This window comes from Chiloscyllium plagiosum, chromosome 13 (assembly GCF_004010195.1).
Source record: "Chiloscyllium plagiosum isolate BGI_BamShark_2017 chromosome 13, ASM401019v2, whole genome shotgun sequence".
Lineage (NCBI taxonomy): Eukaryota > Metazoa > Chordata > Chondrichthyes > Orectolobiformes > Hemiscylliidae > Chiloscyllium > Chiloscyllium plagiosum.
Window position 1 is genome coordinate 73,365,109 of NC_057722.1, and position 14,792 is coordinate 73,379,900.

At 43.5% G+C, this 14,792-nt stretch overlaps 1 protein-coding gene across 1 annotated transcript in view; it reads left to right on the forward strand.

Moving 5' to 3' along the window:
- Window positions 1–350: 350 nt before the first annotated feature.
- LOC122555667 (succinate receptor 1-like) overlaps window positions 351–14,792 on the forward strand; it is a 92,753-nt gene continuing 78,311 nt past the window's right edge. Inside the window, exons 1-2 of the mRNA XM_043701663.1 lie at window positions 351–623; window positions 3,466–3,552. The gene's annotated coding sequence lies outside the window, so the exon portion shown is untranslated. The remainder of the gene's footprint in view (window positions 624–3,465; window positions 3,553–14,792) is intronic.

Genomic DNA, 14,792 nt, shown 5'->3' on the forward strand with positions numbered 1-14,792 from the left:
GTTCTATATTCTATGTTCAATGTCTAATGTTCAGTGTCTCGGCCATCTTACCACTGTTCCTTCACTTCCTTCACAATTTACTCATTGCATATCCTTCTTTACTTGCGCAGTCATAATTATTTATTTTGCCTCACTCAATAGAGCTAGATTAACACATTTCCGCCTTTCCATTGTATCGCTTACTGCTTGTTAAAATGCTAATCTCCATTGACTAGTAATAAATTGGCCTGCTCTCTATCAGCAATAACACACACACTGGCTGGATGGGAGCCACAGTCATTTACCTTGATAAAACTGTTTAAAATCATCCACAAAGGCAAACATCATTTGTGCTCCACTTTCAGATTAGTCACGTCCTGTGAAAAGTGCTGACTGTCAGTTCAGAAAAACACAGAACTGCCAATGCTGGAGGACCTTGCAAAGGAGGAGAGGCTGCTCGTGAAATTTGTTAGGTTTGGTTGCATGCGCAGAGAGAGACCCAGAGTCTTCTAGGAGCCTGAATGGTATAGGTTACAGTGGGAGGAGTGGCATTATAGAGTGAGAAGTGAAACAATGCTGGGAGCGGCTTGCTGCAGCTTTTATCAAGATTCTGGGCGTCGAGGTGATATTCTCACTCAGCAGTGGTGAGTTGCCCATTAAGGGATTATCGCTTGTTTATGACCTGACTTACTGCAGTTCTCACCTTATTCATATGTAGCTTTCTACCTTGCATTCTGCCAGCAGAAAACTAGATGCTGAGAATGCTTGACATGGGAGTCACCGCTTGCTCCAAAGGACCTCCAAAGGTACTAACATCTCTGGAGGTACTCCATGAGCACTTGCTATATGCATCCTATGTCTATGGAGACTGGTATCTGACATGTGCTGGTCTCTGAACCTTCTTGGCACATCTTCACTACTGTACAGGTTCTACTCTTCAATGCTACATCTTATTGAGGTGTATAAAATCATGAGGGACATTGATAGGATGAATGCATGTAAGGCTGGCATGGTGGCTCAGTGGTTAGCACTGCTGCCTCACAGCACCAGGGACTGGGGTTCAATTCCAGCCTTGGGTGACTCCTTGTGTGGAATTTGCATATTTGCCCTGTGCCTGCATGGGTTTCCTCTCACAGTCCAAAGATGTGTAGCTTAGGTGAATTGGTCATACTAAATTGTCCAGAGTGTTCAGGGATGTGTAGGTTAGGTGTGTTAGTCAGGGGCAAATATAAAGTAGATTAGATTAGATTACTTACAGTGTGGAAACAGGCCCTTCGGCCCAACAAGTCCACACCGACCCGCCGAAGCGCAACCCACCCATACCCCTACATTTACCCCTTACCTAACACTACGGGCAATTTAGCATGGCCAAATCACCTGACCTGCATATCTTTGGACTGTGGGAGGAAACCGGAGCACCCGGAGGAAACCCACGCAGACACGGGGAGAACGTGCAAACTCCACACAGTCAGTCGCCTGAGGCGGGAATTGAACCCGGGTCTCTGACGCTGCGAGGCAGCAGTGCTAACCACTGTACCACCGTGCCGCCCACCCTATCTAACCCAGGTAAGGGACTGGGACTGGGTGGGATACTCTTCAGAGGGTCAGTGTGGACTTGTTGGGCCAAAGGGCCTGTTTCCACACTGTAGGGATTCTAATTCTAATTCTTTTTCCCAGGATAGGGAATTGAAAACTGGTGGGTATAGGTTTAAGGTGAGAGGGGTAAGACTTAAGAAGGTGCTGAGGGGCAGCTTTTTCACATAGAGAGTGGTGAGTATATGGAATGGGCTGCCAGAGAAAGTGGTTGAAGCAGGTACATAAAACATAGAACATAGAACATTACAGCGCAGTACAGGCCCTTCAGCCCTCGATGTTGCGCCGACCAGTCTGAAGCCCATCTAACCTACACTATTCCATGTACGTCCATATGCTTATCCTGTTGCTCCTTCCAATGACGACTTAAATGTACTTAAATTTGACGAATCTACTACAGTTGCAGGCAAAGCATTCCATACCCTCACTACTCTCTGAGTAAAGAAACTACCTCTGACATCTGTCCTATATCTATCATCCCTCAATTTAAACCTATGTCCCCTCGTGCTCGCCGTCACCATATTTGGAAAAAGGCCCTCCCTGCCCACCCTGTCTAACCCTCTGATTATCTTATATGTCTCTATTAAGTCACCTCTCAACCTTCTTCTCTCCAACAAAAACAGTCTCAAGTCCCTCAGCCTTTCCTCGTAAGACCTTCCCTCCATACCAGGCAACATCCTAGTAAATCTCCTCTGAACCCTTTCCAAAGCTTCCATATCCTTCTTATAATGCGGTGACCAGAACTGTACACAATACTCCAAGTGCGGCCGCACCAGAGTTTTGTACAGCTGCAGCATATCCTCATGGTTCCGGAACTCGATCCTTCTATTAATAAATGCTAAAACACTGTATCCCTTTTTAACAACCCTGTCAACCTGGGTAGCAACTTTCAAGGATCTGTGTACCTGGACATGAGATCTCTCTGCTCATCTACACTACCAAGAATCTTACCATTAGCCCAGTACTTTGCATTCCGGTTACTCCGACCAAAGTGAATCACCTCTCACTTGTCCGCATTAAACTCCATTTGCCACCTCTCAGCCCAGCTCTGCAGCTTATCTATGTCTCTCTGTAAGCTACAACATGCTTCGTCACTATCCACAACTCCACTGACCTTAGTGTTGTCTGCAAATTTACTAACCCACCCTTCTACGCCCTCATCCAGGTCGTTTATAAAAATGACGAACAGCAGTGGATCCAACACCGACCCTTGCGGTACACCACTGGTAACTGGACTCCAGGATGAACATTTCCCATCCACCACCACCCTCTGTCTTCTTTCAGTAAGCCAATTACTGATCCAAACTGCTATATCTCCCACAATCCCATTCCTTTGCATTTTGTACAATAGCCTACTGTGGGGAACCTTATCAAATGCCTTGCTGAAATCCATATACACCACATCAACTGGTTTACTCTCATCTACCTGTGTGGTCACCTTCTCAAAGAACTTTTTTTTTTAATTTTCGAGTTTCCCAATTACTTTTTAATTGGTTTTACACAGACACATTTCCATCAAATTGTCATTAAATTTATATTAAATATAAAATAAAGTGCAGGGTCATCTTGCTAATAATTAAAGTCTGCAAATTTTTGAATAATCTTACATGAAAAAATGTTACAGGAGATTGAACTGTAACTATGTTAATCACACACAACTTGGAAATCAATTCTTTCAACAGCCTTCAGCTTTTGTGTAGTTTGATACAATATTAATTATTTCAATAATCATTCCCTCCTTTTGTTCTTTATTGATTACTTTGTGGAAGAACTTCTTGAACACCTGGATACTGAACTCAAAACACTCTCTTGATCATGCTCTTCGAAGTATTGTTGCTCTATTCTTCTGCAAAACTTGATGAGATTTTCATAATTTTTTACTTTTTCACAAAGTGTATCATCGATCAGCTGAATTGTAAGGATGGTGAACAGATGACCAAACACCAATGCATCCAGTTCTGTTGACTGTTTAGTAAAGAGGTAAGGTTGGGTTCCCAGCCTTTGGGAGAGAGCTTGACAGCATTGATCCACATCTTCGAGCACTTGCTTTAGAGATTTTCCACCCCATCCAATTGCTTTCATCTTGCGCCTTACCTCCCATTGTTTCTGATAGGCTAATATATGGTTTAAAGGCCAAGGATATGGTGAACCATATCTAGAATGAGTTATTTTTGCCAATGTACTATCATCACACCACTGAATGTAAAGCTCTGCTGTCAACAGCATATTATTATACAGTAGCAACATGCAAAAATCATTTAGATAGGTAGATGGATGGGGAGGGTTTAGAACGATATGGACCAAATGCAAACAATTGGAACTGAGTGGGCACCATGGTCAGCACGGAACAATTTGGGCTGAATGGCCTGTTTCCATGCTGTATTACTTTATGACTCTCTGACTCTATCTCAGGGCATAACAGCAACTATCATCGTAAAGCTGCAATATGGGCACTTTGTACTCAGGGACAAAGAAAGGTTGGAAGGGCATTTAAAGACAAGACAAAATAGCATATATAATTCTAAAAGGGGTGCAGAAGGAGAGGGTCTGTATTTGCACAGATGATTAAAGGGCACAAAATAGGTGGAGAGTGTAGCTAATAAAGCAGCCAGTGTTCTCAGCTTTATTAATGAGTACAAGAGCAAGAGGTGAAGTTTATTTGGTATAAGACAGTCGTTAGACCTCAGCAGCATACTGTGTAAGGTTGTGGGTGCCATGTTATAGGAAAGATGTTCATGGATTGGTGAGGGGGCAGACACAGTTTGCAAGAACACTTTTAAGAAAGAGAAACCTCAACTATGAGTGCAGATTGAAGGGGTTAATACTGTTCTTCTTGGAGAGAAGGCAGTTGAGAGGGGATTTGATAGAGGTTTTCAAAATCATGGCTGAATAGTGTAAGTAGAGAAAAGCTGTTCCTGCTTGTAAAAGAAAAAAAAAGAATGAGAGGGCATTGATTTGAACTGATGTGCAGACAAAGCAAGAATGATGTGAAAACAGCACTCAGTGAGTAGTTAGGGGAAAAGTAATGGAGGCAGGTTTATCTGAAGCACTCAAGAGAGAATTGAATGATTATTTGAACAGAAACGAAAAGCAGAGCTTTGGGGGAAAGGTAGGAGATTGGGTAATAGAACTTGTGCAGGCACAATGAGCTGAATGGCCTTGTTCTACAATGTAACAATTCTGTGAGTCTTAGTCATTCTGTGACAATTGCTCAGCTCATGGAATGGACCAGGCTGGTCACTTGCACTCTCAGTATTTAATCATTGTGAACTGACCTCGGTGTACTGAGCAAGGATTGGCTCAATTTTAAACTTTAAATTTTAAACCCTCGATCAGGGCACCAAACTCGTGGTACTGTTGTCTTGCTATGGCTTTTAGTGCCACCTCAAAAAAAGGGAGATTGCCATGGTTGCCACCTCATTCAAGTCAAGGCAGATAGTCTTCAGATGGATGTCCAGCGGGGGTAAGTCAAGGGCAGCCTGTGATACCTGTCCATGGGCTTGGACGCAGTCAGTCAGCCTATTGGGGCACTCACTGTCAGGGATGAGAAGTCAAATGTTGTCCCTCAGCTGGCATTTAGAATCATATAGTCATAGAGATGTAGAGCATGGAAACAGACCCTTCAGTCCAACCCGTCCGTGCCGACCAGATATCCCAACCTAATCTAGTCCAAATTTTCATTCCAAATTTCTGTTGAATTCAAGCCCATACACCCTGAACATTAGCCTGAGGCAATTGGGTCAATAACCTTCCACTTTGAGTCCAATCTGATTCTCGTTCAGAACTGAAGGGGACTGAAGAAATGGTTGGTTTGTTGCTGTAGGAAAAGAGAGGGAAGGGGGAACAAGTGGAACAGATGGTATGGTCTGTGCTTATCTCCTTTCTTCATGGTATCTATGCTGCTTATCTGCTGATACTGTGCTCAACCAGGTCTGCTGTGAGCCACTGAACATTATAATCTCTAGCCTTTTTGCAGAGATGCAGCGTGGAAAATTTCCCAGTCTTTATCTTGTAACTTGGCAGCAGGTTCAGGGAAATTCCACTCTCACCGGGAGTCCATGATTTAAAAAAAAGTCCATTTTATTGTCTGCATTATATATTATAGTCAAGAAGGGAGTTAGGTATTAGAAAGGTGTACTATGCTTTTAGTCATACATATTTCTGAAATGAGGACACAAACCAATAATCGTATCAAATTTTAAAAATATTCAGCTTTTACTGAAGAAGTTTAGATTTCATGAACTCATCTCCACCTCCCCCAATAAATGTTTTTGGCAGAGGCGCATAGTAACTATTGTTGGCAGCTGGCCCATTGCCCTTGACACAAATCCCCTGCTCAGTTCCTATGATATAGACAGCAGGTTAAGCTCCCACGCACCAGCCAAACCCTCAGCTTATTGAGAGCTCTTATGGTCCTCAAGCTGCATTTACTGGTGTAAAATACTACGTAGTGAAAGACATGCCAGGGTGAAAAGGCTTCTTGTCCATCCATATTGGTGAAAAGGTGGGAATGAAAGGTGGCACATTCTTTACAGGGTGTACTGTATGCATCAAGGACAATCCTAACTCACTCTGTGCCCCTCCTGCTCTGTGACCTCCCACCTGGACTCGAAAAACCCTCAATTCCTTCGCTGAAGCACTCAATCCCTCTGTACTCTACAAATTGAGAGATACCTCAATCCAGTCACCGCCATCTCATTCTCAGGGCCTCCTTCAAGTCTCAGCAGGATGGCTGGTGCTGACTGTCAAGAGCTTTCAAGGAAAAGACTCCCTTCCATGATGAGAGAGTGACCTGACCCCCAGCTCATCACTGTCATCGACAGACAGCAAGTTAATGCTGGGGGTGGGGGTGGGGGGGGGGGGGCGGGCGGCCTTATTTAACACTCATCAGTTTTTCCACTAGGGGTGGACAAAGAACATGTATCTTGCTGTCCCCAATCCTTGTACAATCCAGTCCATTATTTCAGAATAGAGTGGTTTAAGATTCTCTACAGCGTGGAAACAGTCCTTCAGCCCAACAAGTCCACACTCACCCTCTGAAGAGTGACCCACCTAGATTCATTTCCCTACATTTAACCCTGACTAATGCATCTTACACCGTGGGCAATTTAGCGCAGCCAATTCACTTGGCCTGCACATCTTTCTGGAATGTGGGGGGAAACCCACGCAGACACGGGGAGAATGCGCAAACTTCACACAGCCAGTCACCCGAGGCTGGAATTGAACCTAGGTCCCTGGTGTTGTGAAGCAGCAGTGCTAACTACTGAGCCACCGTGCCGTCCTACACGGTTTTGCTTGAGATTATACATCGTGACCCAGTCCTCAAGCAGCATGACTTGTGTGTCAGATTGTCCAGAAATATTTCAGCCTGTACAGATGTAAGAAATGCACTATCAAAAAATCCATGCACTCCAAGATAACGTGACCCTGACCTCGAATATGGCTGTAATGAATGCTTTTGTTCACTTCAACTGTGTATTGACTCACTCACTGACTCCAAATATTAGTAATACAGAAAAGTAAGTGCAATTACATGGCTACTTCTCTGAGTAGGGATGTAACATTCACTGAACCTTTCATTCTTGTTAGCCTCTACAAATTGAGAAAGAAAGGTCAAGATCTTTATAGTTCTCTAGTCATGAACACCGTCCTAGATACCTCATTATGGCATAAGTATTATTGAGCGTAAGACCTCCACAGATGGGGTCATTCCTATCAAACACCAGATGTTCATTTTTGTCTTGTTAAACAAGTAACTAATCACCTCGGATCTATTATTCTGTCTCCTAGCTCAAGAGCTCTCAAAGTTTTCCAACACATTCACATTGTTATCAGACGCTATGCAAACAGGCATCAAACTCAGTTACATTTCAAATTAATGCTTTACAACATCATAACATTAAACATCAGGACAAAAATTCACCATGATGCCCATCAAACCAGGTCCACCATTCAATCCAATCACGAAATAGGTGAAAGGTCACATTGGTGCATGGAACAGTCAGAATTCTTGAGGAACTGTTCCTCCAATCACACGCTGTAGCTCTCCTGTAACTCTTCCATCTCTCCCATCTTTTGCACTGATGTATTGGGCTCCCCTGTCACTGAAGATAGAGATATTTGTGGAACCTCCTCTTCCAGCTACTTGTTTAATAATCCTTTGCCATCCATGACCAGTTGCTACAGGATATTAGATCTGATCCATTGGTATGGGATCAATTAACCCTGTCCATTTCTTTTTTCACCTATATATCACCCTTTTGATTGACATTTCCTTGTGTATTTGAACTCTAGAGTGGATGATCCACCTAGTCTTCGTCCTGAAATACCCAGTCTTATAGATGACAGGGAGAAGGTAATGGCCCAGTGATATTAATCAATAGACCCAGATAATATTCTGAGGACATAGGTTTGATACCTGCCATGACAGATGATGGAATTTGAAGTCATCTAAACAAAAAATCTGGAATTAAGAATCTAATGATGACCCTGAATACTTTGTCGATTGTCAGAAAAGTCCATCCGGTTCACTAATGTCCTTTAGGGCAGGAAACTACCATCCTTACCTGTTCTGGCTTACATGTGATCCACAGCAATGTGGTTGGCTCTTAACTGCCCCCTGGGAAATTAGGGATGGGCAATCAATGCTGCCTAGCCAGCGACACCTTCATCCCGTAAATGACTTTAAAAAAACTATCTTCAGCAAATTTAATTCGCTGTATGTGATATCAAGAAATGATTGAAGACTCTAGACACTGAAAAGGCTGTGGGCCCTAACAATATTGCAGCATTCGTCATGATAATTGTGCTCCAGAATTAGCTGTGCCTGTTGACAAGCTGTTTCACAGTTTCTACATTGTTGGGTATGCCAGTGTTGTAGCTCATAATGTACCAAGCAATGTGGCAAAATTGCCAAGTTATGTCAGTGCTTTTGACAACATAATACAAATTTGACCAGTTTAAAAACCATGCTATCTGTGTACTCTTGATCATTATCAAAGTGAAGCAAGGGGCCACAGACAATGCTGTATTTGCTCAGCAAAAACTTAGTTTGGATTCCACCAGAGTCATTTCTTTCTGTTTTCTTTATTCTTTCTTGAGATTATGATCATTATTTTCAAATCCTGATTTGTTACATATCCCTAATTGCCCTTGAAGCTAAATGGCTTGCTGGATCACCTGAAACTTCTGCATCTCCTGATGCTGCTTGGCTTGCTGTGTTCTTCCAGCCTCCTGCAGTTTACTTTTTTTGTCTCGGACCAGGTCAGGGGTAACCACGTTGTATGTAGGTCAGCAATCACATGGACACAAACCAAGTAAGGGAAGCTGATTCCCTCCCTAAAGGACTCTGGTGAATCAGATGGGTCTTTATGCCAGTCAAAGATAGCTTCCCAATCACTATCTGAAATCCAGATTGGTTGATTAGTGGTTATCAGCAGATATTTCTATATATATGTTGCTCATGTTTGACGTGAAACCTTGGGAACACATGCAGATTAGACATGAATATTCAGGATGCCTCAGGCAACTCCTTCCCAAATGTTTACCAGTGTAATGACACATCTAGTCAGTCTGTCTTGCTGGGGAGACAAGATGTACCCAGACACGGTGAAGTTGGTGTCAGGAATATTGTCTGCAAGGTATGGATTCCATGATTGTGATTATGTCAAGCTGTTTCATGATTTGTGTATTGGACAGTTCTCTCAACTTTGGCACAAGAAGCGCAAGGTTATCAAGGAGATCTTTGCTGTGTATATAGGGCTGTATACCTTCATTTCTTTTTGACATTGGTCCAGCAGTTTGATACAACAGAATTGTTCTGAATACTGAGTACAGGAGTTGGGAGGTCATGTTGTGGCTGTGCAAGACATTGGTTAGGCCACTGTTGGAATATTGCGTGCAATTCTGGTCTCCTTATCGGAGAGATCTTATGAAATTTGAAAGGGTTCAGAAATATTTACAAGGATGTTGCCAGGGTTGGAGGGTTTGAGCTATAGGGAGACGTTGAATAGGCTAGGGCTATTTTCCATGCAGGCTATGGATTCAACTGTTGTTTACTTTCCACTCTTCCAACAAGCTTGGCTGTATTACACACATATCTCAAAGAACAAAGAAAATTTACAGCCCAGGAAATGGCCCTTTGGCCCTCCAAGCCTGAGCTGATCCAAATGTACTGTCTAAACCTGTTGGTCAATTACTAAGCATCTGTATCCCTCTGCTCCCCACCTACTCATGCATCTGTCCAGACGCATCTTAAATGAATCTACCATGCCTGCCTCTACCACCTCTGCTGGCAATGTGTTCCAAATGCCCACCACCCTCTGTGTGAAGTACTTGCCGTGTGTATCCCCCTTAAACTTTCCACCTCTCACCTTGAAAACGTGACCTCTCATTATTGAATCCTTCACCCTGGGAAAAAGCTTATCTCTATCCACCCTGTGTATACCCTTCATGATTTTGTAAACCTCAATCAGGTCCCCCCTCAATCTCCTTTTTTCTAATGAAAATAAACCTAACCTACTCAACCTCTCTTCATAGCTAGCACCTTCCATACCAGGCAACATCCTCATAAACCTTCTCTGCACCCTCTCCAAAGTGTCCACATCCTTTTGGCAATGTGGTGACCAGAACTGTACATAGTATTCTAAATGTGGCCGAACCAATGTCTTGTACAATTTTAACATGACTTGCCCAGCTCCTATACTCAATACCCCGTCCAATGAAGGCAAGCATACTATATGCCTTCTTGACCACTTTATCCACCTGTGCAGTAAACTTCAGGGTATAATGGACCTGCACTGCCAGATCTCTCTGCCCATCAACTTTTCCAAAGGCTCTTCCGTTCATTGTATAATTCACTCTAGAATTAGACTTGCCTAAATGCATCACCTCACATTTGTCTGGATTGAAAACCATCTGCCACTTTTCTGCCCAACTCTCCAGTCTATCTATATCCTCCCGTATTCTCTGACAGTCCTTTATGCTCTCTGCTACTCCACTAATCTCCTCATCACAGTTATTGATTTTATACTATAGATAGCTGAACCCCAAGCACTGATGCTTCCTGTACTCCACCAGTTGAAGCCCGCTGCGTGGAGTTTGCATGTTCTCCCCTTGTCTGCATGGGTTTCCATCGGGTGCTCTGGTTGTTTCCCACAGCCCATAGATCTGTAGGTTACACATATTGGCCATGTTAGATTGCCCAGTAATGTTCAGGAATGGATGGATTAGCCATGGTAACTGAAGGGTCATGGGGATAAAGTAGGGGGTTGTGTCTGGTGGCGTGGTCTTTAAAGGGTTGGTGCAGACACGATAGGTCAAATGGTCTCCTTCCACATTGGAGCCATTCTATGAATCTATTTCAGAATTGAGCCATTTATTTCTTCTCTGATTTCTGTAGATTAGTTAATCTTTGATTCTTGCAATGATGTTACTCCTAATATACTGCCTTTCCTTGGATTGCCATCTCGGTATGGTGGAGAGGCTTGAGTGTCCCATTGATCCCGAGAGTGATGCTGTCAGGAGTTCTCAACTCCTGTCAGGCCCACCATGACGGTTAGACCAGAGATGAGGAGCCAGACAAAGAGCAATTTGAAACAAGTCCTCAATGATGATTGATGTGGAAGATGCCCATTGACATAAATGTCTGTGGTGGCAGATGAAGACCTCAGCAGTAGGAAGGTCCCCACTGATTGAAGTTTCTTTGCTGTTGCAACCAGATGTACCTGTGTTGGCTGCTATGCAACAACATTCCCACGTGAAAAGATATCCCCTATATGGTGTCTATCTAGAGGAATTCAACACCCTCCACCCTCCCACCAAGCAACACAAGCCCTACAGTGATCAGTGAAAGTTGATACGAACAGGATTATGATCTCTGGAAGTCTCTAGCCTCAGACTGGCTCTTAGGTGTTAGAGTTTGACTCAATCATTTCTCTCTTGAAATTGGCACGGGAGAGCTTTCTTCAGGATGCACTCTGCTCATCTCTGCACTATCCCTCACCTTCAACCCCCAACCCCCACATTGGAAAGGAGCTGGAAAAGGTATCTTAAAAATAGTCTTAAAAACCACGTCCAACAGGCTCATCTACCTATGATCTGAAAACCAAAGTAAGACTCAATCTCAGAACCTAGGAATGTATGAACCTTTATGCTAACGAGCAAGACAAGTATCTGGTTGGAGAACTGCCTATTGCCCGTGAACTCAGGTATATCAACATTGATATTGCTGCCCTACAGGAGACTCGAAGACCCGCCAAAGGACAGCTGAGGGGAAAAGGGTGGTATTAACTGGAAAATCAACCCAGGATCCATGGATTTAGTTTGCCATCAAGAACTAACTTGACAACCAACTCTTGGAGCTTTCTGTTGGTATTAACAATTGCCTCATGACTCTACATCTGCAATTTGCCAAGAGCCAGCAGGTAATGGTCATGTGCGTCAATGTCCCAACCCTTGATGCCATTGACGAGTCCAAAGAAGATTTTTATTCCACCCTGGATACTATTCTCATCCCTAAGGATAATCCTCATTACAGACTTCAATGCCAAGGTTGGAAAGGACTCCAAACTCTGGAAAGGAACCACCAGAAAAAGGAGTCCGGAATTGCAACTCCAATGCGATTCTCTTGTTCATCAAATGCACAGAACACCAGCTGGTCATCACTACCACACTGTTCTGCCAAAAGACAACTTCAAGACTTCTTGGAGGCATCCATGATCAAACTACTGGCACATGATCATTTGATCCCAAGAACAAGGAGATGATGTTCTCATTATATTGAATGGCGGTGCAGGCTCGAAGGGCTGAATGGCCTACTCCTGCACCTATTGTCTATTGTCTATTGTCTATTGTCATTACCAGAGTGATGACCAGTGCAGATACTGCTGGAAAGATCATGGCTCACCCAACCAGTGTCACTAGAGGCAGTTGAAGATAAAGAAGCTACTTGGAAAAATACTCAATGCTGACCAGGTTCAAGAGCAAACCTCCAACAATGTCTTCACAAAAATCTTCAAAGAGTTCATATAAATGGAGTGAAGGAAATCTGGAAAGAGCTAAAGACAGCCACCATCTGACGTTGAGAAGAAAGCATCAGCTACAAGACCAGGAAACACCTTCTCAACAAGAATGACCACATCATCCAAGAACACATTGACAATATAAGGAAATCTCTCCGTGCCTGGAAAAGTAATGTTACCAGTGAGATAAAGTGGAGAACTCATCAAACTATGAAGGAGGAGAGTCTTCGATGACCATGACACTTGTGGTAATAACAAGATCCTTGTGTGTAAAGCAGTCATAAGGTTGACTCTTCTACAAAGCTCCAAAATGTGCACTATATATAGATACCCTCATGGCCCTGGAGAAATACCATCTGTTTGAGGCAGATTCTTGGCATCGGCTAGGAAAGGAGGGTTACTAACGTTATCCTTGAAGCAGCCAATAGCACCTGCAACCAGGCCATGATTATTTGAAATCAACTCTGCTGAACTATCTACATGCTTAAGATGTCTGAGTTCCAACTCCCAAAGCAAACCTTTCTCACCAGCTCAAAGGAAGCACTCAAGCAAAACAACCACGAAATAAATGCTTCAAAGAATCCCTGAAGGTTGACCTCAAAGGATGCAACATAGATGTCAACATATGGGAGACCATCACTTAGTAGAAACTGATTTGGAATTTCCAGCTTCCTGTGTGAAAAGACATAATTCTATGAGAACAAGCATCGACATGAGGAAGTATGGATAGGAATCCTGAGAAAGAAATGCCAGCAATACCAAGGGTATGGACCAATTCTGCTTCCTGGAAACACCTACAAATGTGCAGATGGAGATGTGACTCTAAGATTGGGCTCTTCAGTCACACAAGGACCGCCAGAACCCATGACTAATGACACGGAATTTCCTAGGAAGACAACCGTACTTGTTAGTGAGTGATTGCTGACAATTACCCTGAATGCCATAAGATTAATCTTGTGTAAGGAAAGCTTTGGTTTCTCAGGGGATTAGTGCATCAGACAGTTGACATGGACTTTATGGGCGACATGGCCTCCTTCTTTTTTTTTTAGATTAGATTAGATTACTTACAGTGTGGAAACAGGCCCTTCGGCCCAACAAGTCCACACCGACCCGCCGAAGCGCAACCCACCCATACCCCTACCTTTACCCCTTTAACTTAACACTACGGGCAATTTAGCATGGCCAATTCACCTGACCCGCACATCTTTGGACTGTGGGAGGAAACCGGAGCCACAGAAAATGGGGGAGATACTAAATGAATATTTTGCATCAGTATTTACTGTGGAAAAGGATATGGAAGATATAGACTGTAGGGAAATAGATGGTGACATTTGCAAAATGTCCATATTACAGAGGAGGAAGTGCTGGATGTCTTGAAATGGGTAAAGGTGAATAAATCCCCAGGACCTGATCAGGTGTACCCTAGAACTCTGTGGGAAGCTAGAGAAGTGATTGTTGGGCCTCTTGCTGAGATATTTGTATCATCGATAGTCACAGGTGAGGTGCCGGAAGACTGGAGGTTGGCAAACCTGGTACCACTGTTTAAGAAGGGTGTTAAGGACAAGCCAGAGAACTATAGACCGGTGAGCCTGCCGTCAGTTGTGGGCAAGTTGTTGGAGGGAATCCTGAGGGACAGGATGAACATGTATTTGGAAAGGCAAGGACTGATTCGGGATAGTCAACATGGCTTTGTGCATAGAAAATCATGTCTCACAAACTTGACAGTTTTTTGAAGAAGTAACAAAGAGGATTGATGAGGGCAGACCGGTAGATGTGATCCATATGGACTTCAGTAAGGCGTTCGACAAGGTTTCCCATGGGAGACTGAGAAGCAAGGTTAGATCTCACGGAATACAGAGAGAACTAGCCAGTTGGATACAGAACTGGCTCAAAGGTAGCAGACAGTGTGGTGGTGGAGGGTTGTTTTTCAGACTGGAGGCCTGTGACCAGTGGAGTGCCACAAGGATCGGTGCTGGGTCCGGCAGCAGTGCTAACCACTGGGCCACCGTGCCGCCCACATATTCTATAAGCTCCAAGTGTTCTGTGACTCGAAGTTGATTAAGCTGCTTGTGGGGATGGAACGTCTCTCAATTGTCCTTCTCTCCATCACATGAATCTGTCAGTTGAGTAATGACAAATAAATGGGACATTGTTAACACTGATATAACAAACATAGGTTAACATACTTTTACGTGTAAT